The following is a 25,956-nucleotide window of genomic DNA, read 5'->3' on the forward strand; positions in this document are numbered from 1 at the left end:
TTGCCCTTATAAACTTAGAAAGTTGCTAGAGTAAAGGAATTTGCTGTAGCATGCATTTTCTGAATGATATGAAGCCTGAAACTCAAATGACTGTCATTCTTTAATGACTTCAGTACTCGTACACAACCACAATTTTATGGGGAACAGACCAAAAATATGAAGCAAAAGTCTGGACATTTTGTGAAAATCTGGAAGGTTGAGGTATGCACATACCCCAAGCAAATCTTTGAATAATATCCTATTTTACCCTCCCTTATACTTAAGACCAGTCTCAACGAAAGAGGATAAAGAGCACCATGCAAAGTGCATACTCTGTGCCATCCAAATATCCTTATTATTCATTGTACAACATTCAGCCTAGAACAAGAAGTATTGTGTAGGCCTTTAGCATATGTTACTAAAATGTCATTTACTGTAAAATGATCCCTCAAACATTGAGGCATGAAACAATGTACCCCCTCTCAAAGGTGTTGGTGACTATCACTCAATGGCTAATGTTGGCCCACTGGCAAAAAACATAAGAAAATAACAGAGCAGTGCTAGTGGCACATACAACTCTGACTGTGGCCAAGGTGATTGGAGATTGAGTGCTTAATGGTGTTGGCAGAGTAAGATGAACATGTCCCTCCTGGTAGGGGGTGAGAGGAAAAGCAGGGCTAGAAACAATCATAATCCCTTGGAGGAGGATTGGCAGTGCAAAGAGCATCTTGGGGGTGAGCTTTTAGTTTTCTAAGCCACTTTTTGGTGGTAGCCTTCAATTGTGTGTGTGTGTGTGTGTGTGTGTGTGTGTGTGTGTGTGTGTGTGTGTGTGTGTGTGCATTTGCAAGAAGGAAGTGTAGTGGATTCACAGTGTGACACAGTATGTCATGTGGCCAAGGAGTGGAGTTAGATCTATAGTAAAAATAAATTTCCCTCAGTTGCCAGGATGTCAGCAAGAGCCTAAGCAGTCTTCATGGCTACCTGTGTGAAAGCTTCCCAGATGGTTCTAATCCTGTACATTACTGAAGTATAGTTCTTCCTTTGAATGAATGAATGGGTTCAAGTCTGATTGTTGGTTGCTTGGTGGTCAACAGACATGGAGGAATTTGACTTAGAATAAAAATCATAGCAAAAAATAATTTCTACCTCAGTCTTGGAACTTCTACAGAAATATATATTCTCTGTGTTAATCAGTATGAATTCAGACCTAAATAAATCACCTGGGCTATTATTTACTGTCTGGCAATGGAAGCTCAGTGTGTTTTTTATAATCTTTATAATGTATATTTATCATCTCAAAAGTGCTTACTCCTCCCTGTACTGTTCTTTTCTAGACCTAACACCACTCAAGTATTCAACTGCGGTACCACCTTTAACATTCTTGTTGGTCTGAACGGTCTGCAAACAGCTACAGTTAACTTTGAGTATGTGTCTACATGTTTGAGCCAATATTCATTTTCCCCTGGAGAGCACTCTGCTTTGGCTTGTAAGCAGCCCCCCCCCACCACACACACACACACACACACACACACACACATCTTCCACTTTCTCTTATTCCCTTCTGTTAGCAAATAGTATCCATAACTGATCAATACTGTGTGTTTGTTAATTTAAACTATGACCACAGTAGCCTACTGATACAAGGTTATCCTGTTTTTCCACCTGAGAAATTAAGAAATGACTTAGTTTCAGAGCAGTCCTTGGTCAATTGTGATTGTTTCTTAACACATACTTGTCTTTGCTTTGTGATTGCTTCCAGCCCCCTCATACGAGCAACTAACAGGGTCTCTAACCGCTTTGCTCCCCACCCTGCCCCCTATTCCCTCCCGCCCCCAGTGGTCCCACCTTTACTGCACTCAAACACCTCCCATCTTTCCAATAGCCAACCACAGCACTAACCCAACACTACCTCCTCTATCTTCCCACTACTATCACACCTCCTCAACTAACATGTGCAAGCATACCTTTCCTATGCTCACTGCATGCACTCTCCTTGCATATCTTACATCCTACCAAAGCTCCATCATTCCCCCACTCAACCACTACCACTGTACTACTACTCACACCACCACTCATGTCTCACCCACACTCAGCTCCCCTCCCACCAGCTCAAGAACCATCCCTATGCACCCCCCACATATTCTACCAACTATATTACTCAAACGTAAAGCATCCCTAAAACTTAACATAGTTAACCCTCCCACCATACCTATTACCCACAGAGCAGAATCATAAAGTTTCCCTTATAAACAAACACATTCAAAAACATAGAAAACTAATAATCTCATGCATATCAAAACTAGCCCTAAGTGGAGACATCCACCCCAATCCTCATAATCAGACTAGAAACCACAACTTCTCCCATATTACAGCCAGTAGAAAGCCAAGTGACTTCCTTCTACTAAGCCTAAATATTAGAAGTATATCCAACAAAGTCCATTAACTCCATGCCACCATAGACTTGTACTCCCCAGATGTAGTCATCCTGACAGAAACCTGGCTAAAACCTCACATTACCAGTGAACAAATACTCCCTACAGGTTACAGCATACTAAGAGTAGACCGGCTAAACAAAAAAGGAGGTGGTGTAGCTATAATATTTAAACAGCATCTAAACATCCAGATCTTAAAAACATCAGCTCCACAAATAGGCAATGAAGAAATAATATATACCAACCTCAAAATTAACCAAAACAAAACCATCAACATAATTGGATGCTACTTCCCACCTGGCCAAAACATCCCTCCACTAGAAAACCTCCTCAGCTGGTCTACCCACCATCTCCCCCAAGAAACTATCATCTTAGGTGATTTCAATATTGTCTGGCAATCCTGTTCTGGCAACAATCCAACCCATCATGTACACCTTCATGGCTTCACCCAACTAGTCCAATCACCAACCAGGATAAATAAAAACTCCAGCAAGCACACTACCCTGGATTGGATACTAGTCAGTAAGAGCCCCCAGTCATATATAACAGGCTGCTTATCAGATAGCCTCAGTGATCACTCCCCAACATTCCTACTCAAAAAATACCTATACCAAGCTAAACCTGTCATCTACCGTCAAATACGTAAAACACTAAACTTTAACCCACTCACATTCATTTCATCCCTCAAAGAATGTAACTGGCATCCTCTAAAGTACCTCAGTCTAGATGTTGCAGTTGAATTTTTTAATACTACCTTCCTGAACATCCTTAATTACTATGCCCCCATAAGATTTTCCAGAACCAAAGCACAACCCTCCCCATGGCTACAGAAAACCACTAAGTCAGAAATGAAGAACAGGGATATAAAGCCTGGGAGCACTGGCGCAAAACCAAAACCCTCTCAGCTAGACAGAAATTCCTAGAACTACGCAATAGAGTCAAAAAGCTAATAAAACAGGACAAATTCCAATACTACCAGTCTGCCCTAGACTCCTCACAACACAACCCCAAACAATTCTGGTCCTCCATAAACTCCATCCTCCACCCAGGTAAAGTCAGTACCTCTCCTCCTAACATCCCTCACTCCTCAGGAAATATTGCTACCTCATTCAATACACACTTCACCCAAACCATACTATCACTAGCTAAACAACACAACCCCCCTCCCCTCCAACTAGTAATCTCCCCCACTGCCTTCTCTTTTTCTCCTGTACCTACCTACAACATAAAAAACCTCTTAACTAAACTTAAACCCACCAAATTAGCAGCAGACAACCTCCCAAGTGAATACCTACAAATCGTAGCTGATGCTCTGCCCTACCCAGTATCCATCTTGATTAACCGATCTCTGTCAGAAAGTTATGTTCCCACACTGTAGAAAGTATCACATATAATTCCCCTCCACAAAGGCGGACCCTCCGCAGAACTAACCAGTTACCGCCCCATAGCTGTTCTCTCTCCACTCTCCAAAATACTAGAGATGCATACACTCTCAGGTCTCCGACTACCTCCTTACTAACAACCTCCTTTCCAGTACTCAGCATGGTTTCCGACCAAACCATAGCACCACCACTGCCTTACTCTCCTTTACTAACACTATCCTTCAGCATAAAAACAATGGCTATCTCTCCTCTGCTACTTTCCTAGACCTATCTAAAGCATTTGACATGGTCCCACACAAACAACTTATTTCTGTCCTCAATAACCTATCCTTCTCACAGTTAGTCACCAACTGGTTTCAGAGTTACTTGTCTGACCGCCAACAATCCGTTGTATGGCAGAATGACATATCTCCCCAACTACCTGTCTCCATAGGGGTTCCCCAAGGATCCATCCTTGGACCCCTACTCTTCTCTGTTTACACCAATAATCTAGCCTCTGCCACCAAACATGGCACACACATACAATACACAGATGACTCGACCATCATCTGCTCAGCCCAGTCGCTACCAAAACTGCAAAAAGTCACACAGGAAGCCTTTTCCTCTCTTGAAACATGGTTATCCGATGCCCAATTAATACTCAACCCAAACAAAACTAAACTACTCATCTTCCATCCCACCACACATACTCAAAACAACTCTCACTTTAACATCACAGCAAAAGACAACACCATTATATACCCAACTGAACACACCAAATTGCTAGGAGTGGAAATAGACAATAAACTAAAATTTGACAGTCACATATCCATGACCATAAAAAAAGTCCACAGAAAACTAGGAGCGTTATACAGAAATAAGCAATTTCTCACCAAAGCAGCAAAGATTTCAATAGCAAATTCCCACCTTATCTCCACCCTACTTTATGCCTCTCCAATATATACCAACCTAAGGCAATGTGATCTAAACAAGCTAGAGACCTGCTACAACAAAATTGCCAAATTCGCCACAGGGGCATCCTACCGTAGTCACCAATGTCTCTCACTTGCTGAACTGGGCTGGCTTGAACTCCCTCACCTCCTTCAGTGGTATCAACTCTCACTCGCCCACAAACTAGTAAACCATCCACTAAATGTCCCATCCCTCCAGAATCTACTCCAACCCTATCGCACCACCAGAACACTAAGATCCAGCAACAAAAATCACTTGCAGATCTCTAAAGCCAATAACTCTGCTGGTGAAGCAATATTCTCTTGCACCATAGCCAAATTATGGAACTCACTCCCACCCACAATTACCTCCGTACCATCATGCACCCACTTCAAAACTTTACTAAAAGCGCACCTAAAAACGTGCTGGCTATGCCCTTGCAACTCCCACTCTAATATCATCCACCCCATCCAACCACTACCTTTCTTTCCACTCCACTAACTACCTTGATTATAGCAAGCTCAGATGCTCATAAGCCTAGTACTTATTATACAGCAGGAACTTCTCATTGTAACATTTGTTAATGTCTGTTATGTACTTCACAGATAAAGATTCTAGTTGTCTACTGCTGTACTATGTTCTTCATCTGTAAATATGTTGTAACTGCTATGTTAAATTGTTAATCGCTATGTAATCCAGTGTAACTACTGTCTGTTTATTTTACTGTGGAGCTTTTCTCCCCGGGCCTCCGCTGAAAATGGACCTACGTCCAGTCAGACACTCCCGGTCAACAAATTTAAATAAATAATATGTAATGATATGGTACAGAAAAATAAGAGATATCTTTGTAAACCTTAAAAAGAGCATTTTATGCAGTTACAGTATCCTAGTACAAAATCTAAACCGTTATGGCTTCTCAGCCGAAGCCTGTAATTGGCTCTAGGACTACCTAAGTAGCAGGTTCTTTGCTGTTGTTTCTAATAATATGCATTAGACTTTCAGGGGTTGCTGCCAAGTCTCACTGCTCTTACTATTTAGGAAAATTGTTTACAATGGGACCTACCAAACTTGTATGTTGTCCCCAGCTGATGTAGTTTTCACCAAAGGTAGTCAGTCTAAACACTTTTACAGTAAGATGACATGGCTCCAGAACAGTTGCTGTGTCTGAACACCCAAAAAATCCACAGTTATGCTTCATGGCACAACGTAAAGAGTTGCCCAAACTTAACCACTAAACTCAGAATACCCAGTATTGTGAAGTCTGAGTTTAGTCAACCAGCAGAGATGCTTGCACATCTTCACCTTCTTCCCCCATGTGGAAATCCAGTCGCAGAAGGTACTATCTCAACTGTATGTAGCTTACAAAAGTCTCACTTACTATAGAAGCTTGACAAGCTATAGCGATTTATGTTCTCCATGGGAAAATCTACAAGTACTCCTTTATCAGTCATTGCTCTACTTTCCTCACAAAACTCAGCTGTTTTTCAGAAATAACTGAAAGTGCAATACCAATATTTATTTACTTGAGTTCCAGCACAGAACACAACCATACAACTACAGAGAAGGGCAACTTACTACCTTCCTTTAGAACATATTGACATTCAGACTAGTACATAACAATTATTGCCCTCCATTATGGTAATGCTTCAGATTAGGAGCAGCTGCTGTTCACATAGAAAATAGGCAGTAGGCTGTTTTACAGACCCCCATTCACTCCCGTTCTCAAAATCTGCTCCAACAACTTGGAACTGTGTACTTGTTAAAGTTCTTTAATTCTTCATTAGTGCTACATGTAGTCATTTACACAAATTACACATTCCTGTCACCAACCTGATCAGTTGCCTAGAACTATGTTAAAAAAATAATACAAGAAAATATTTACTTAATGAGAAAGGCAGCTTTTGCTTTTCTTGTTCATCTGAAGTAATTTTCTCGCATTTTAAGTACTTGGTCACTGCAGTGAATACCAGAAATTCAGTACTGCAATTAAGTTATACCAAAACAAAAGTACTGTGCATGTGTCTTTCAAGTGTTGTTGGCTCAAATGGGACAAGACTGCCCACAGAACTGTCAGTACAAGTATGATTAATGCTGCAGTTTAATTAAGCTTGTCAGCATCAAGTCAAAAAGCACCTAGCAGAGCATATAGGTGTGCATGTTGTATGGCAAGACAGGATGACAAATATCATACAAATAGTTTCAAGGTTACAGCATAACTAATAATGTCCTCCTGAGAAATATTACATTGTAAGTTAGCAAGAGGGTGCAGAGAAGGATTACAATAAGTGGGTGGATAACATTGCATAAATTGATTATTGCAGTGAAATGTAGCATGATTTTTTTTATATTCAGTATCCATTTTGTTTTGTGTTCTGTGTATACCTCTTTTGAAATGTATTAACACTGTGTGAATTGTTTAATTTATGTTGATAGGTTTGATTTTTCAATTGGAGTGCCTTCTGTGTGGAGTCTGCATGTCCTTCCTCTGGTTGCGTAGGTTTTCTCTGGGTGCTTCTGTTTCCTCCCACACTCTAAAAGACCCGGCACTAGGTAGACTGGACACACTAAACTGGCCGTAGATGTGAGTGGTAAGGAAGAACGGCAGCAAGGCTAGCCATCTGGTGGTGTGAACCTAGGCTTTAGATGATTGCCACTGTTGAATTTAAACCTCAACTCCATGTGGAAAATGTGGGAAATAGGGTTGTGGATGAATGGATATGAATTAACTTGCTAGTAACAGTCTTTCATTTATTTCACTTGCTCCATATTTCATGTACTCTGCATGTTATTGTTAAATATTAAAATCCAGGTCATTCCTGAAATTGGTCCTTAGACCAATGCATCTGTCCAGTTAAGCAAGTGTAAAATAAAATTTAAAAAAAAAGTAGAGCAACATGGCCTTTCCTGTATTGTGATGTCATGTTCTTGTGAATATGCTCTTTGGTGATTATTGAAGACTTCAGGAAGAAGAAGGTGGTTTCATTTCATTGTGTATATAAAGCCTTTAGCTTCATTTTCTGATAAATTTCATTATCTCACTTTAGGAGGAATTAGGCAGCCAGGAGACAAGTGAGATGTGCAGAATGCCAGATCACCTTATTTACTCCTTTATGCTTTTTTTCAGTACCCCTCAGCAATACTGAGTGTTTGGCTGCAGTAACAGGCATATTTCTCTGCATTCACCCTGTCCTGAAGAGGAAGTAGAGGTTATAGACATAACAGAAAAAAAGCTGTTCTCACACCGCTTGCCTTACAATGCCCTCTGCAGACTAATTTGTTTTGAAGGAGTTGTTTTTACTTAATTGTCAGAGGAGAAGTAATAAGAATTTTCTCATTAGGAGGGGGGACTGTCATCTTCTCTTGGACCACAAAACATTCTGTGGGGAGGTTTGTATTCTATTGTTATAAACCACTTCAGCCTTTACATCAGTCGTAGAAGTCCTGAGAGGTAACTCTTCAAGCTCTGCTGTTGATGATTCCCATAGAGTTTTGATGGATGCATACTTCCACTGCACCTCTGAGAGAGAAAAATGTTAGTGCTTGATCGTTGCACTAGGTGGAGCACATATTTAATATAAGGTGATGTCCTTCCTTAGATCACTGTTGCAGTATTCCAAACTGTTAGGTTACCTTGCCAAATAACCTAGATGTCCAGCCAGGGTACCAAAGCCTGAACTCCATAAAGATAATACCTCCAATGTATGACCTAAGCCCATAGGCATAACGGTACATAAACAGAAGTACGAGCATAAAAAACTCAGGTTGTCTTGCTGTTAGTCTGATTGCAGATGTTCATCGTCTTTCACTGTTGCAGTCATTACACTTGGGTTATCCTGCTGGCAGGCGACCCGCAGTCGGCCCGAGTTCCAAAGTCTTGGTCCGGCATCGGTTGCTGTCGCCTCCTCCCTGACATCATTGCGCCAGGGGTATAAAAGTTGCAACCGACGCCATTTCCTTCAGTCTTTCTTGCCGCGCAGTGCCCGAAGCAAAAGCAGTTCGCAAGTGCCGGTCGGCCGACTCCTGAGATTTTCAAAATTGAGTTTCAGAACCGAAGTCTTCAGTAAAGCTAAGTACCCCATTGGGGAAATATTTTCTTGCTCCAGACCGATGTCAGTAAAAGTTAATAATTGTATTTCTTGTGGGAAGCAAATATCTCATAAGGACTTTCACTCGTACTGTATTCCTTGCCTAGGTCCTGACCACGACGTCGCTAGTTGTCGGTTTTGTGCTAGATTCAATAAACGCACTATTAAACGTTGGTTTGATTTTGCTTTGCATTATTTTGGCCGAAGGTTTAATTACATAATGCCGTCGGAACAACCGACAACCGGAATCTATAAAAAACGCAGACACAAAGAAAAGGACAGGTATACGACGTCCAAAACCGACGAAGCCTCTTCTAGGCCAGTCGCCGGTTCTCAGTGAGGCGCTTTCGCAGCCCCTGACACCCGCTACCTCAGAGCCACAGGCCACTACCGACAGCCACGTGGAGACACCGAGGCCTGTGGAAACTCAAGGTATTGGGCCTACGGAAACTATTCCCTCAGATGGGTCCAGAGCCGCTGAGCAGGCATCGGCTTCTGAGGGTGTTTTCAGACCTTCACAGCTTACAATTAAGCCCTCTTCAGCAACAAAGACAAAATCAAAAACACCATTAAAGACAAGGAAACAAGTACAGTATTCTCCAGAACAGTCATCTATGCGAAAGAAACAGATGCTTAAAATGGCCAAAGACCTAATTACTTTAATCAGGGGTTCCCATCCCCCCTCCTGACAAAAGGCCTAGGCAAGACACTGATTATGATTCCTCTGACCAGGTTTCTATTTCCTCTGACTCCTCCTCTGATCAGGGATACTCTCTCCCTCCTTATGTGGACTCTGATGCAGAAGAGTCCATACCTTCTGCCTCTCCGCCTGAGGATTACTCTTTTGGGGAAACCCTGCACACCACAAGGGAGCATTTCCATTGGGAGAGCCAGGATTACTCAGAATCCAAGAAAAGGCTCAGAGACTTCCTGTTATTGCCCCAGCACAGGCCCTTGGCTGTCCCCCCTGTGCTTGATATTGTTGATGTTTTTTCTGAATCCAGTCTGTCTCCTGATTCTTTACCCCCTGCACCAGTCAAACCAGACAGGTAATACAGAGTCCCTGACTCTCATAAATTTCTTTACAAAAACCCTGCTGCAGACCCAGAAACAATTTCTCAGGGTCCAAAAGGGGTTAAGGCTTCCACTGCTAAAAGTCCTGTCCCCTCCGATAGGGATTCCAGAGCTCTGGACAGATGGGGGAAAAAGGTCAACACTTTTGCAACTTTAGCTGTAAGAGCTTTAAACTGTCAGTTTCACATGCTTAAATACCAACAGTACCTCATGTCATTGTTAAAACAGAAAATGGGTTCAAATACAGAAGGTCCTGACAGTAAGGAAATGCAGGATTTATTGCATGCAGTTGAACAAGTGGGAAAGCATACCCTGCAATGTGGTTTTGATTCTTTAGAGGCTTCTTGTAGAGCTGCAGTGATGGGCTCTGTTATTAGTAGGCATGTTTGGTTGAAAGAACAAAGTTTACCTGACCATGTTAAAGTAAAACTATTGGATGCTCCATTACAGCATGATACTTTTTGGTGTTAAGGCAGATGAAGTGTTAAAGAAAATGGAGGATAAAGCAAAGTCAATGCAGACAGTGAAAGATTTCTTACATGTTCAACCACCTAGATTTAGCAGAAACTGGCCTTCAAAAAATTGGTCCTTTCCAGTATCAGACAGGCCACAAAGAGGCAGATACAGATGCCCAAGAGGCAGATCTCATCCCCAAGGCTCCTACCGACCTAAACAATGGAGTGCTTCAGTCCCCAAAGGAGGGGAAGACCAATCACAACCTTATAGGAAACAGTCCCAATGACTTCCCTCTGCAAATGACAAGCACTTACCTTTTAACAGCTCCGCTAGGGAGAAAGCTAGCACTTTTCTCAAAAAATTGGCACATGATCACCCAGGACCAATGGGTGCTGAATATTGTTTCTCAGGGTTACAGGTTCTGGTTCCACTTCCACACGCTTCCAAAACCAAAAGGTATGCCAGACCTGCCACAAAACCAATGTACAGAGGCACAAAAACAGATTGCTGCTCTCATGGACATGGGAGCTCTTCAGAAAGTTCCACAGCAAGAACAGGGACAAGGATTTTACTCGAGACTTTTCTTAGTACCAAGAAAGGACAAAGCCTGGAGACAAGTACTGGACCTGTCAATCCTGAACACTTTCTTGGATGTTCCAAAATTCAAAATGTTAACACTTCATCAACTTCTGTCCATGCTGGGCAAGAAGGCTTGGCTAGTTACTTTGGACCTCAAGGAGGCATACCTGCATGTTCCAGTCAGACAATCTTGCAGAAGATACCTCAGATTCATAGCAGGCTCAATGCATTACCAATTCTCTGCACTGCCCTCTGGCTTATCTACTGCGCCCAGGGTCTTCACAAAATGCTGGCACCAGTAATTGCATTTTGCAGACAAAAAGGAATTCAAATATATCCCTACTTGGACGACTGCCTTATTCAAGCAGAGAGCAAGGACATTCTTCTAAACCATCTGGCTTTTGTAAAAAGATTGCTAATTTGCCTAGGGTACACAGTAAACGAAAAGAAATCAAAACTAGTGCCCTCACAAGAGATAATATTCCTGGGTGCAAGCTTAAATGCAACTGCCTCAGATGGCTTATCTCACGCCAGACAAAAAAAGACAACTGACTCATTACTTTCAAATGATGGCAACAAAATCCCAGCTCCCTGCAAGAAAAATTCTGCAGGCCCTGGGCTTCATGGCATCCTGCATTCTACTAATTCCATATACAAAACTGCATATGAGGAAACTACAATGGTATCTAAAAAGTGTTTGGACTCAGCACTGTCACAGCCTGGAGACAATCATTACTTTAATTCCCTGCCTACAACAGGAGTTTCGATGGTGGGCCCAGGCTTGTCACCACAACATGGGACAGCCTTTCACTTTACCCACAGCCAGGCAGACAATAACAACGGATGCATCTGATTATTCCTGGGGGGCACATATGGAAAGAAAATGCATTCAGGGCACGTGGCCCAAGGAACAAATGCATCTTCACATCAATCAAAAAGAGATGCTAGCTGTACAGAATGCCCTGACAGCTTTCAAGGACCTACTACGTCCAGGACAACTATTAATAAAGACAGACACTACCACAGTTATGTGGTACATAAACAAGCAAGGGGGCACACATTCCTGCCCCCTATGCAGGCAAGCCATGACTTTGTGGAACACAGCACTGACTTATCAAGTACATCTGCAGGCACAATTCCTGCCAGGAACAAAAAATACACTGGCAGACGAACTAAGCAGAAATCTCATGGATCCTCACGAAGGGAAACTAAATCCTCAGGTGTTCAGCATGATAATGAGGAAATGGGGACGCCCAGACATAGATCTTTTTGCCTCCCCTCACAGTTACCAAATACAGAAATTTTGCACAAGAACTTATCACTCTCAAGCATGGAAAGTGGATGCTCTATCGTTCAGCTGGAAAGGCCTGACGGTCTGTGCCTTCCCTCCGATGCCTCTCCTTACCAAGGTACTCCTAAAGGTCAGACAAGAAAGGCCAAAATTGATCCTGATTGCCCCAGAATGGCCACGCCAGCACTGGTACCCACTCCTAAGGAGCTTGTCTCAAGGTCCAGCTTGGCCTCTACCTCAAATTCCTCATCTTCTGACGCAACAAAACAATCAGATTCTGCACAGTCAACTCAGAACCTTAAATCTGGCAGCATGGCAGATAATGGAACCACTCAGACTGCACCTCTCTCTAAAGCTGTTATGGATGTCATTTTAGAAGCCAGAAGGCCCAGCACTAGGAAATCTTATGCAGAAAAATGGAAGAGATTCTGTGCTTGGAACCAGGCACAAGGTCTCGAACCACTGGTCCCCAATATACCTCAGATTTTACAATACCTAACTGAGATGCTGGACAAAGGCCTATCTTTCTCATCAATTAAAATACATGTGTCTGCCATTTCAGCTCATTACAATACGGAGCCTCCTATTTTTTCACATCCTCTACTATGACAGTACCTTAGAGGGCCAAAAAATATGAGACCCCCAAGGAGAGCATCAATACCAACTCGGGATCTCAATTTTGTTTCAGAAAAACTCGCACTACCTCCGTTTGAGCCAGCCAGCACAGCTGTTCTAAAATTCTTATCATGGAAAACTGCTCTGCTCCTAGCAATAACTTCAGCAAGAAGAGTCTCAGAGTTACAGGCATTAATGGCTGTGGAACCTTTCATCATTTTTCATCAGGACAGGGTCTCACTTAGAACAAACCCAACATTCATGCCAAAAGTGGTCTCCAATGTGGCCTTGAACCAAACCATTCATTTGCCTACTTTCTACCCAAATCCACAAAATAAAGGGGAGAAACTTTTGCACTCTTTGGATATACACATACAGCTACGATTTTACCTGGACAAAAAAGCTTTCAGAAAAACTGAGCAACTGTGTTTGTAGCTTATGCTGCAGGATCACAAGGAAAGACTATTACAAAGCAGACGATTTTAAAATGGGTAGGCCACTGCATCCGCTTCTGTTATGCACAGCATGGCAAATCAGTGCCTAAGGACATTAGACCTCATTCTACCAGAGCAGCAGCCACTTCAGCAGCTTTTCTCAGAGGAGTACCAACCAAAGACATTTTAGAAGCTGCAACCTGGAGCTCAGTGCACACTTTCACCAAGCACTACCACTTACCTCTCTACTCTAAATCCAGAGCAGGCTTTGCCACTTCAGTACTGCAGGGCCTGGTAGCCTCTCCAAATTATATTTAGACCCAGCCACCCAACCTCTGCTTTGGGATTCTACCCAAGTGTAATGACTGCAACAGTGAAACACGATGAACATAGTACAGTTGTGTACCTACCATAAATGTAGATGTTCGAGTGTATTCACTGTTGCAGTCCAGGTTACCCACCCACCATCCCCCTTTTTATTGCTGGGACGTTTTCTGTACTTCTCAACTCTATACAACCTATGTGGTGTATTTGCTTGTAGATGAAGAAAATGTTTGTTGTAATATATGCATGTTTTTTGGCATATTTTTATATTTCCAGCCTTCCTATCTGGGGGCACCTGACATCTGGGGCAAGAAAAACTGAAGAAAATGGCGTTGGTTGCAACTTTTATACCCCTGGCACACTGACGTCCGGGAGGAGGTGACAGCAACCGACGCCGGACCAAGACTTTGGAACTCGGGCTGACTGCGGGCTGCCTGCCAGCAGGATAACCCAAGTGTGATGACTGCAACAGTGAATACACTCGAACATCTACATTTATGGTAGGTACACAACTGTACTGTCTCACACTTGTCAGTCTGTTGTATGCACAGTCGTTGGTATTGTTTGCCTTCACTAGTTCAGATGTGTCCCATTGGCAAAATCTTCCTTGTTACTTCATACAGGCTTTGGTGGTTACAATTCCATTAAATGGCAGCCTAGTGGATAAAGTGCAATTGTGGTAGGCAGATTCCCCTAAAAGGATTTCTACTGCTAGTGCCTTTTCTGTTTAAGTGCAGAGCAAGATTATAAAAGTTGCAGTTTTGCCATTTTTTTATATCTAAAACTTTACATACACAACTTGCATCTCTTAACACTTACATAGAGACCCAGCACCTTGCCCAAGCTAAGATGGCAGACCCTTTCACCCCTCACTTCCCGATTATCTCAAAGAATTTATTCAAGAGACCTAGGCCTGGCATTATGGCTGCTCAGTTGGACTCTGACATACCTGCTGAAGTTGCGGAATCCACTGCATGTCTGACTGCTTCTCAGACTCTTGCTACGTTACGTCTACCATGCTGGAGGCCGGTATGGAGCCTTATTCAAGCACTTCTGAAATGACTGATCTTACCGGCGATTTTGAGAAGGGGGAACCTAGTCTAATAATTTCAGAAGGAGACACAGATATTCTGCAAATATCAGTAAGAAGAGAATACCTGGGTCATTAATCGTGGTACGTCAGGAGTCTGATCCTGCCGTGTCTTGTTAAAGCGGGCATCCCTCCAAAAAAGAGAAACAAAAATATTTCATCTCCACAGATGTCCCAGGAAAAGGAGTAGATAGATTTTTTTGCAAAGCCTGTGTAAGGCTATCACGGCACTCAGCCAACTTCTGTTGTCTTTTCTGCCCCTATTCCTGCTATCCCTCACAAAAAAAAAAAAAAGAAAATCTGGCGTCATCCTCAAAGGATGAAGAGGCAGAATCTGATTTTTGATTGAGCATTCTTTGGCTTACTGTTCCCAGATTCACGTCCCAGGCCAAGTGACCTCCTGTGATGAGGACTTCCTATCCTCTGACTCTGTTGTAGAGGAAGCTTCTTTTTGAGAAACATTTCTAACATGATGCATTTTGAGGAGGAATCCAGACAAATTTCTGACATGCAGAAAAGGTATAACTTGATAGAGGGAGACACTCCTGCACCTGCTCCAGTTCTTTCTGTCCTGGAGACCCTTCTGTATGCTTTGCCACTACTTTCATTCTCCTGACTCTCAGCCACCAGCTCTAAAAAGGCCTGATAGATTTTACAAAGTGCCTGAAGCTTCAGTTTCTGTACAAAAATCCTTTGGCAGACCCATCTGCTTTTTCCATTTCTACTGATAAGCCCTCAAAGCCTCCTACCTGCTCCTAATGGCCTTCCTCTGGTAAGGATAGCAGGACAATAGACAGACTTCAGGGGGGGGTGTACAGCTCTTCCATTTTGACTTTTGGTGCTCTGAACTATCAGACTCTAATGACTAAATATTTACAGTCTATTTTAAGTAATGTAAATAGAACTTTTGCTTTTGTGGACGGGACAGGCATTAAGCAACAAGCCATGTCTATACTATAATCTCAAGCTTCACAGGTGGCTAGATAGCATCATTGCAATTATGACACAGTGAAAGCCTTCTCCAGAGCAGCTGCTACTGGTTTTGTCATCAGAAGGTACACATGGCTTCACCCCATCATAACCCATGGGCATCAAAGCCAAGATACTAGATTATACTTTGAATATGGATCTTTTATTTAACCCTGATGCAGCCAGTTTGTTTAAAACTTTATAAGAACAAGGGAAAATAATGAAAGATTACAGACAAACTTTCTTCACTCCTGTCCCCAGATGTCAAAGATATTACCCAGCAAAACCCAACTTTTTCTCACTCTGGGAGTCTAGACTTGCATAAGGTGCCAAAAAATGCCTAGGAAGAGATTTCAAGATAAACCAGAGGGGGACTCCAAGGTCTGGGAGGCCTCCCTACCCAGACAAATTAGCCTGTCTACTTTTTTCTTCCCCAGTCCCCCTCTGTCCAGCCCCTCTCCCCCTGTCAAAAGGCTTGTATGATTTTTAGTGAATTGGGAGCCCATAACCACTGACAAGTGGGACCTCTCCATATTCATCATTGTTACAGAATAGCTTGGAAGAAAATTCCTTCATTCAAGGTCATCCCTCCTCTACCTCCTAGTCAGGTAAACCTCCTACCACCCATCATTCGAGACTTATTCTACCAAGGTATAATAGAACCTGCACCACACCACCACAAGGAGGGTTTTATTCCAGACTGTTTTTTTTTTTGTACCAAGAAAAGGAGAATGGAGACCCGTACTGGATTTGTCCAACACTTTCTTCAAGGTCCCCTTGTTCAAGATGTTTTCACTCCGGATTCTTTTGTCTTCATCCTTTGACAGGATGTTCTGGTCTCCTTGGATCTGAAAGATGTTTACCGTCACATCCCAGTCTATCCTTCTTTTAGGAAACTTCTAATCTTTCTGGCTTGTTAATCACACTTTTCATTTCTTAGCTTTTCCCTGAGGACTACATACAGCCCCCAGGGTTTTCACAAAGTTTCTAGCACCAGTCATAGCCTTTTGCATTAGTCAGGGAATTCAGATATTCTCATGTCTAGACAACCTGTTAAAACAGGCACCCTCTCAGCAGATGCATTGTATTTCATCTAATTTTTAATGTTTCTCTGTTCCAGAGTCTGGGTTTCATGATCATCTTCAAAAAGTTCACTCTGAATCCTATCCAAGACCTGGTTTTCTTGTGCTGCATACTGGACACTAAACTTGTGCAAGCCTTTCTGCTGCTAAAGAAAGGAACAGAATCTCTGACTAATTTCAGTCTCATTTACCCTTTCAAACTTGCACTGTAAGAAACGTTCTCAAGACAACGTGATTCATGACTGCAACCTTACCTATAGGTTCATAGTTGTATACTAGGCTAATGACTACTAGGACCCTTGTAAGCCTATCCATGCAACCTGTATGTGACCCACAAATTTGATTTATATAGGGGGTGGTTATCTATTTTCTCAGTCCATCAGAGGCACAGGCACCAGAATAGGGTGGAATTTCCCATTACCCATCAATTGGTCCATGGTGAGCTTAAATAGGGTAGTGGATTGGGGTCACTTATGCCAGACCACATATGAAAAAGATGCAGTAGTACTCAAAATCTATCTGGTCCCAGTATTCTCATCCTCTGGACACCCAGATTTCGCTTCTGTCCCGCTTAAAGCAAGAAATTCAGTGATGAATATAACAGTTAAACCTCTACCCAAGCCTGCCATTCATAGTGCAAATATGTCAATATGAGTCTCACACAGATGCTTCAGACATTGCCTAGGGAGCATGGATAGGCTGTCTTACAATCCAGGGCCAGTGGTCACCAAATCAGAGGTCAGAGCACATAAGCCTGAAGGGGAATGTAGACTCCAATTCAGATCTTCTCCACTTGGGTCCCAAGACTCCTCAGCATTTTCACAGGAAACACTGCAATCATGTGGTACACAAGACCTTTTTTTATCAGCTATGCAGATTTTATTTTATTTATTTATTTTACATTTGTTTACCGGGGAGGTCCAACTGGGTAGATGTCTGTTTTCAGTGGAGGCCCAGGGAGAAATGCTCCAGAAACCATTACTAACATACTATTCATAAAATCTTTACATAAGCATTGTGATTTACACGTACAGTTATAAAATATAGCAGATAACATATGATTGCATAATTTATTTATTTTATTTTACATTTGTTGACCGGGCTAGCAGTACCTACACCCCCATTTTCTATTTCTGCATTATATAATACCCCTCTCTCCCCATTACACAAACCAAATTACTATTTACATAAGCATAGTGGTTTAGATGTATAATTAAACGTATAGCAGGTAGTAACATGTGATTGTTGATCATACAGTATGTTTAGTAGAGGTAATCTTGAAAATGTAATAAAGATAAGAGAAGAAAAAAAAAAAAAACTAAAAATTGACATTTTAAGGGAAAGCTGTTTAACTTAGTCTAGGGGAGAGTTAGTGAGTATAAATGGGACAGTGGGAAATAAGTGTCAGTGAGTTGGTAAGTAACGTGTCATAATAAATATAGGGCATCTGTGGGAGTTTTAAGGAAAAGGTTGGATAGTGGGTAGGGGAAAGGTGTTAAAATGTCAGCCAGGTACTAGGCAGTTGCATTTCCACGAGTTGTTTGTGGGATAGAAGCTGTTTTTTGAAGATGGTTTTGTTAGGTTGTATCCTGGTTTGTAGTGGTAGAAATTTGCAAGTCTTGGCAATGTTGCTAGAATACAGGGAGTCACCAGAGCTGTAATGGCTTTTGGAGATTGTGATTAGTGCCTTGTTACTGGATCTAAGTTCTTGGTTATTGGAGTAGAGGGTGATAAGATTTTGTAAGGCTGAAGTTTTGTCAGGTTGGTACAGTATTTGGTGAGCTAGAAGTTTGTTTAGAGCTAAGGTGTTGGGGAGTTCCAGCCAGGAAAGCTGTTTTAGGGCTTGTCAGTGGTGGATGCAGTAGGAGGAGTTTGTGGCGAATTTTGCTATTTTGTTGTAGCATAGATAGTTTGTTTAAATCACTTTTGTTTAGATTAATTAGGACAGGAGAAGCATATACAGTAAGTTAGAAGGAAGATGTGTGCGAGCTAGAGTAACTTTACTGTTGCTGGTTAGGAAGTTTTTACATCTGTAAAGAGTACCTAGTTTTTTGTTGACTTTAGTTATTGCATGAGCTATGTGTTTGTCAAATTTCATGTTATTGTCAATAATGACCTCCCTAGTAATTTGGTTTGTGTAATGGGGAGAGAGGGATATTATATAATGCAGAAATGGAAAACGGGGGAGTAGGTACTGCTGCTTTGGAAGGATGGAAGAGTGTAAGTTGAGTCTTTTTAGGATTTAGTATTAGCTGGGAGTTTGTTGGCCAGGTTTCGATGGATATAAAGGCTTCTTGGGTCTTGATGTGAAGTTGTTGCAGGGTGGGGGCAGAGCAGATTAAGGTGGAATCATCAGCGTATTGAACCAGGTTTGCTAGAGAGGTGGCTTTGTGAATATTGTTTGTAAATATAGTGAAAAGTAGGGGTCCTAGGACTGATCCTTGAGGTACTCCTAGTTTTACACGAAGTAGGGGGGAAAGGGAGTTTTTCCACTGAACAGCTTGGTGGCATTGGGAGAGAGAGTCTTGAAACCATAATAGAGTGGGGGTAGTTAGTTTTAATTCTGAGAGGGATGTTAGAAGCTTCGTATGGGAGACTGTATCAAATGCTTTTGATAAGTCAAGAAAAATTGCAGACACTAGCTGCCCATCGTAGTGTTGCTTATTTACCAGGTTACTAAAATGAATGAGTGCAGTGGCAGTACTATGGTTGGGGTTGAATCCGTGTTGAGTTTTGGCAAGAAGATTATTGGAAAGATGCGTTAGGATCTGGGTGTTGATACATTTTTGCAGTATTTTAGCCAGTGGGGAAAGTATAGATATAAGGCAGTAGTTTGTTAGGCCAGTGAAGGTGCCCCCTTTGTTTATTGGTGTAATGTAGGAGATTTTCCAGAGAAGTGGCACCTTTTGTTCTGAGATTGAGCTGTTATTGATTGTAGAGATTGGGTAGGAAATGGCTTTTGCAGCTATTTGTAGGAATTTGGCAGGTAGTTGTCTACTGCTAGGATGTTGGGTTTAAGTTTGGTTAGATGTCTATAGATGGTGTAAGTTGGTACAGGTTGAAGGGTGAAGGAGTTGCCATTATTTGGTGGGTTATATAGTATAGTGGTGGTTGAGGAGGGGGGTGGGTCTGTTGGACAGCTTTATTATAGAGTTGGTAAAGAACTCCTTGAATTGAGTGGCTGTGTTTATAAAGGTGGTGTCTGGATGAGGAGCTGGTGATTTACCTGGTTGGAGAATACTGTTTATAGCAGCCCAGAACTTTTGTGAGTTGGTATTGTGCTTAGTTTGAATTTCACTATAGTATGTTTGTTTGTCTACACTGATTTGTTGTTTTTTTTTTTTTAACAGTGTTTCTCAGTTGTAAGAATGTTTACCTATTAGGAGTAGTTTTGTTTTTGCGCCGGGTGTCCCATGCTTTGTCCTTTTGTTTCATACGTTGTGTATTGCTCTTGGTAAGCCATGGGGCATAGATGGTTTTGTTGGGGAACTGTCTTGGTGGAGCAAGTTGGTTGAGAAGGCCTAAGAGGATAGTGTTGAAATACTCAACTGCTTCAGCTAAAGGAAGTGTTAAAAGAGGGGACCAGTTAGTGTGTTTATGGGCTGTATTAAGGTCATCAGCCCTGAAGTTTTTAGTGTATCTGATGTGTTTAAGAGAGCTAGTTGTAATGAGTTTAGTTTGGTCTCTGATGAAAAAGGTTGAGAGGTGGTCACTTGGAGTGTCGGGTAGTGTACCGAAATTATGGGTGGAAGAGGGACGATTAGTAAGAATCCAGTTTAGTATTGATTCTTTTTTTGAGGTTTCGTCTACACTAGTAGGAGTTTGTATAAGCTGTTAGAAGCCATAAATATTAATATGATTTGAGGGGGTGGGGTGATTTAAGTGAGGTCCAATCAATATTTAAGTCACCTAGTATAATGGTTTTATGGGGGAGGGTTTCTGATGTCCAGTGGAGAAGATTCTAGGGTTTTGATGTTATCTCCTGGTGGGATATATGATCCTAAGGTATTTATCTGTTTTTATGTATTTAGGGTGCAGCGGTAGCAATGTCGCCTCACAGCAAGAGTTTCTCCCATTCGGTTCTCAGCTGGAGCGCCTTCTGTGTGGAGTCTGCATGTCCTCTCCGCAGTCAAGTGGTGTTCGAAAGACATGCGTGAATGGGCGTACCTTCATTGAAGGTTGGGCGTTGAACTGGCACCGTAAAAATCTACTGACAATCATTAGCGGACCGGAGTTCCGCTGTGGCGACCCCTAACCAGGAAAAGCAGAAAGAAGTCATCTTACCTTTGCAACTAGGATCTCTGCATTATTAAAGGCAGGAAATTCTGTTTTATAGTTCAACATTGATGTTGTGATATAGGAGAGCAACTCCACCTCCTCTTTTAGCTGTATGGTCTCTTCGTAGTATGCTATAACCAGGCAGAAGTATTTCTTCATTTTTAATGTCTGGGGTGGTTTCATGGGGGAGGGTTTCTGATGTCCAGTGGAGAAGATTCTAGGGTTTTGATGTTATCTCCTGGTGGGATATATGATCCTAAGGTATTTATCTGTTTTTGTGTATTTAGGGTGCAGCGGTAGCATTGTTGCCTCACAGCAAGAATTTCTCCCATTCAGTTCTCAGCTGGAGTGCCTTCTGTGTGGAGTCTGCATGTCCTCCCTGCAGTCAAGTGGTGTTCAAAAGACATGCGTGAATGGGCGTACCTTCATTGAAGGTTGGGCGTTGAACTGGCACCTCAGCAGCGTAAAAATCTACTGCCAATCATTAGCGGACCAGAGGTCCACTGTGACGACCCCTAACCAGGAAAAACAGAAAGAAGTAGTCTTACCTTTGCAACTAGGATCTCTGCATTATTAAAGGCAGGGAATTCTGTTTTATAGTTCAACATTGATGTTGTTCTGATATAGGAGAGCGACTCCACCTCCTCTTTTAGCTGTATGGTCTCTTCGTAGTATGCTATAACCAGGCAGAAGTATTTCTTAATTTTTAATGTGTGGTTTAAGCCATGTTTCTGTGAGGAAGATGATGTCAGGTAAGTATAATGCCATGGTTGCATGGAGCTCAGTGGTTTTAAGGATGCTTCTTATGTTATAATTTATTATTAGAATATTGGATGTTTTCTTAAGTAGGCTAGTACTGGTTCTAGGCTGATTTTGGTGATGTGTAGGACTTGTTATTGGACCTGGGTTGGGGTTGATAACGCTACTGCAAAGCAGGTGAGAGGCAATGTTTATTATGGTTTGTAGGTATTTGGAGAAGGCTAAGTCACATTGTATAGATACGCTATATTTGCTTTGATAATGGAGGAGTTTATAGGGGTGTAGTTCATAGGTGATGTGGTTGAAGACTGAGGGTGAGATGAGTAAAGGGTGGTTGGTGAGTGCTGGAAGGAAGGTCGAGGTAGGGTGACTTATGTTGGGGATTGTAATGTTGCTGAAGTAGGGTGAGGTTAGATGGGCTGTGATGGTGAGTGTTAGTGTTAGAATTATTTGACGGGAGTACATGTTTGGTTTAGTAGGAGTGTATAGAGATAACCCTGTGGAATGTGTAAGGGTCCTGATTGTATAGTGATAGGATGGACTGCAGCAACCTTATGAGTCAGGCGGTACTATGTGTAGAGTGTTCAATATGAGAGCAGAGGAAGGGGAGGGGTGGTGGTGGATGTTTGCGTGATTGGCTGAGAGATGGGGGGGTTTGGTGTGGTAAGGTTAGGTATAAAGGAAATGAGCTAGGAGGTGGGTTGGAATGGGGGTAGGGTTGGGGAACAAAATGAGCCCAAGCAAAGCGGGTAGAGCCCTACCTAGGATGTAAGAGCTGGGAAAAAAAGTATCAGGAGTCTGACTAAGTAATGAAGGTAAGCAGCATTATCCTTTAAATTGCAGGGAGTATGGCAGTTACTGTGTCTTCACTGTTTATTCACAATGAATGGAAAATAGCTGCTATGAAGGGACTTGGATGACTTTACAGTACACAGAAATATTGGAGAATTTAAATAACTGTAGCGCACTGTCCTTCTTACAAGAGGAGCTGCTCATCTGGGCTAAGATTCAGTTGTCTGGTGGTGTTCTGCTGCCACCTCGTGGCAGTTAGTGACAATGGCAGGGAAAGGAAAGAGGAGAAAAAGACCCTGCAGGGGTGTGCAAGCTATGCCAGTGAAATACAATTAAGTAAAAACACTAACAACTAGATGCAGTAATTAGTTAACAGGGAATGCACCTGCATAAGAAGATTTCAGAGTAAAAATCCCAGTAGTGAGTCCTGCCTTCACTTGTTTGCAGGATAATTTTCAGAAATTCTTCACTGGGTGGGGGGGGGGGGCAGGCTCTAGTGAAGTAGAGAGCTACAGCTGTATGAAAAAGGAGACAAAAAGAGATGTAACGAAGTCTTGTTGTGGGTAAGCAGCAGCAAAAAAATTTATATGAGCGAAGTATTGGCTTGAGTGAAGCTGTAGGTACATGTGTGTGGAGAATGTGGGAGGTAAGGATATACTGTACTATTATGAGGTAAGGTACATACCAGGTAAGTGAGCACAATATTAATTCTCTCTTGCGATGCAGTAATAACATTCCTGGGCTACATTCACTACCTTTAGGCTGTATGTAGCTCTGTGTTAGCTTTCAACAGTGGGGAAAAAGAGGGAGGATCAACATACCAGATAATAGTAGAGGAATTCGTTTTGTACAGGCACAACCTACAGGGTAACAACAAAGATCCGGGCAGTCTATTCATTAAATACCAATAGCCACAGTGGGAAATGCTGAATAGTTCACAGAGTTAGCATTGCCCTAGTAAATGCAATATACAGTGAAATTACATCATAGTGTTGGCAAGCGTGGGAGGGTGTTCAGGTAATATATGTGTCCCAATGATTGACCAGAGGTTCTACAAAACTATTATAATAATTCAGTAAATGCACTCTACATGTGTGTAAATACATTCAGCACAATGCTCACATTCGGAGGCAAAGGTTAAAACAGTGCACAGTAAAATTGCAGCAGCAATAACACAAGCAGTACTTTTCAAACAAAAACTAAGCAAATACATAAACCAAAAATACCTGCATGCTATACTAAATACATTCAGCACAATGCTCACATTCAGAGGCAAAGAGTAACACAGTAAAATTGCAGCAATAGCACAGAAGCAGTACTTTCAAGCGAAAACTAAGCAAATACATAAACCAAAAATGCTGCATACTGTGCTAAATACATTCAGCACAATGCTGACATTCAGAGGCAAAGGTTAAAACAGTGCACAGTAAAATTGCAGCAGTAGCAGAGGCAGTACTTTTCAAACAAAAACTAAGCAAATACATAAACCAAAAATACCTGCATGCTTTACTAAATGCATTCAGCACAATGCCCACATTCAGAGGCAAAGGTTAAAACAGTGCACAGTAAAATTGCAGCAGTAACACAGAGGCAGTACTTACAAAAAAAAAAAAAAAAAAAAGAGCAAATACATAAACCAAAAATACCAGCATGCATGGAAACTTCTCAGGGGACCTGGTGGAGAAAGTCAGTAGAAGCAGCAGATACTGTATTGTTTTAAAAATGGCGCCGCAGTTTAGATGTATGTAATGTAGCCTTCCAGGGGAAGGGCAGGGTGCGGGGAGAGGGAGGATATTCTGCGGGGGGATAGTAGTAAAACCTGATATAGAGCCCTACCTAAGAGGTAAGAGCTGGGAAAAAAAAAAGCGTCATGAGTCTAAGTAATGAAGGTAAGCAGCGTTATCCCTTAATTTGCAGGGAGTATGCCAGTTACTGTGTTTCCATTATTTAAACACAATGAATGGAAAAATAACTGCTATGAAGGGACTTGGATGACTTTACACTACACAGAAATGTTGGAGAATTTAAATAACTGTAGAGCACTGTCCTGCTTACAGGAGGAGCTGCTTATCTGGGCTAAGATTCAGTTGTTTGGTGGTGTTCTGCTGCCACCTCGTGGCAGTTAGTGGCAATGGCAGGGAAAGGAAGAAGGGGGGGGGAGAAGACCTTGCAAGTGTGCACACTATGCCAATGAAATAACGTTAAGTAAAAGCACTAACAACTGGATCCAGTGATTAGTTAACAGGGAATACACCTACATAGGAAGATTGCAGAGAGTAAAAATCCCAGTAGTGAGTCCTTTTGCCTTAAGTTGTTTGCAGAATAATTTTCAGAAATTCTTCACATGGGGGGCAGCCATGAGTGAAGTAGAGCTAGAGATAAGACTATATCAGAGAGTAAAAGTCCCAGTAGTGAGTCCCTTTGCCTTCAGTTGTTTGCAGGATAATTTTCAGAAATTCTTCGCATGGGAGCGAGGGGAACGGGGGGCAAAGCCACAAAACAAACCTGTCCCTACAAGCAGTTTACATTCCTTCACAGGACAGTGCCCTGGCAGATTTTCTAAGCATAACAAAGGAAAACTCTCATGAATGGATGCTGAACTAGATAAGTCTTCCTAGATGTAGTCCACAAATGGGTTATCCCCTCAGATAAACTTGTTTTCCTCCATTTGCAAAAAACAGCTACGTCACTTTTGCTCTAGTACTCCTTGCCCTCAGGCATGGAGGAGGATGCCATGTCCTTTCCTTGGAAAGGAAAGTTCCTTTATGTCTTCCTTGCTCAACCACTTCTTTCAAAGGACTTGCTAAAGATCGAGAGAGAGAAAACAAAGATTCTACCCGTGAGTCCCTTTTTGCCATTAGTCTCCCCTTTCTCTGCCACCTAGCTGTAGTAATGACTGAGTCGGTCCTGAGGCTCTGAACTGAGCCCATATATCAAGGATAAATGAAAATTGACAACACGTGGAACTTTAGGGTGAGTACATTTTATTTTTATTTATTTATTTTATTTAACATTTGTTGACCAGGAAAGTCCGACTAGGTTCCACAGATCCTGTTTTCAGTGGAGGCCCGGGGAGAAATGCTCCAGACGCATGTCTTTAGAATGTGGGAGGAAACTGGAGTACCCGGAGGAAACCCACGCGAACGCAGGGAGAACATGCAAACTCCACACAGAAGGCATTACGGCCGAATACTTTTTTTCCTTTTCTGTTAATCTAAGTTAACTCATGTTGCAGTTGAAAAATGTGACAGTTTAATAAAATTTAAAAAAGGCTCATTTTAATTATTGTGTTGGTCCAGAAAGAGCATGACTCTGGGTCCTTCATATCTTGACTTCTCCACAGATTGTGCTGCTCTTGAGTGGTGGTGTTTGATACTGTGACAGAATGGTCTTCTCCACCTTGAA

General features: G+C 42.0%; 1 protein-coding gene across 1 annotated transcript in view; it reads left to right on the forward strand.

The window, feature by feature from the left end:
- The window catches only part of HGS (hepatocyte growth factor-regulated tyrosine kinase substrate), a 2,162,662-nt gene that overhangs the window by 1,678,427 nt on the left and 458,279 nt on the right, over positions 1 to 25,956 (forward strand). The window lies entirely within an intron of this gene.

This window comes from Protopterus annectens, chromosome 4.part0, assembly GCF_019279795.1.
Source record: "Protopterus annectens isolate FY-2018-M chromosome 4.part0, PAN1.0, whole genome shotgun sequence".
In the NCBI taxonomy this organism is placed as follows: domain Eukaryota; kingdom Metazoa; phylum Chordata; order Ceratodontiformes; family Protopteridae; genus Protopterus; species Protopterus annectens.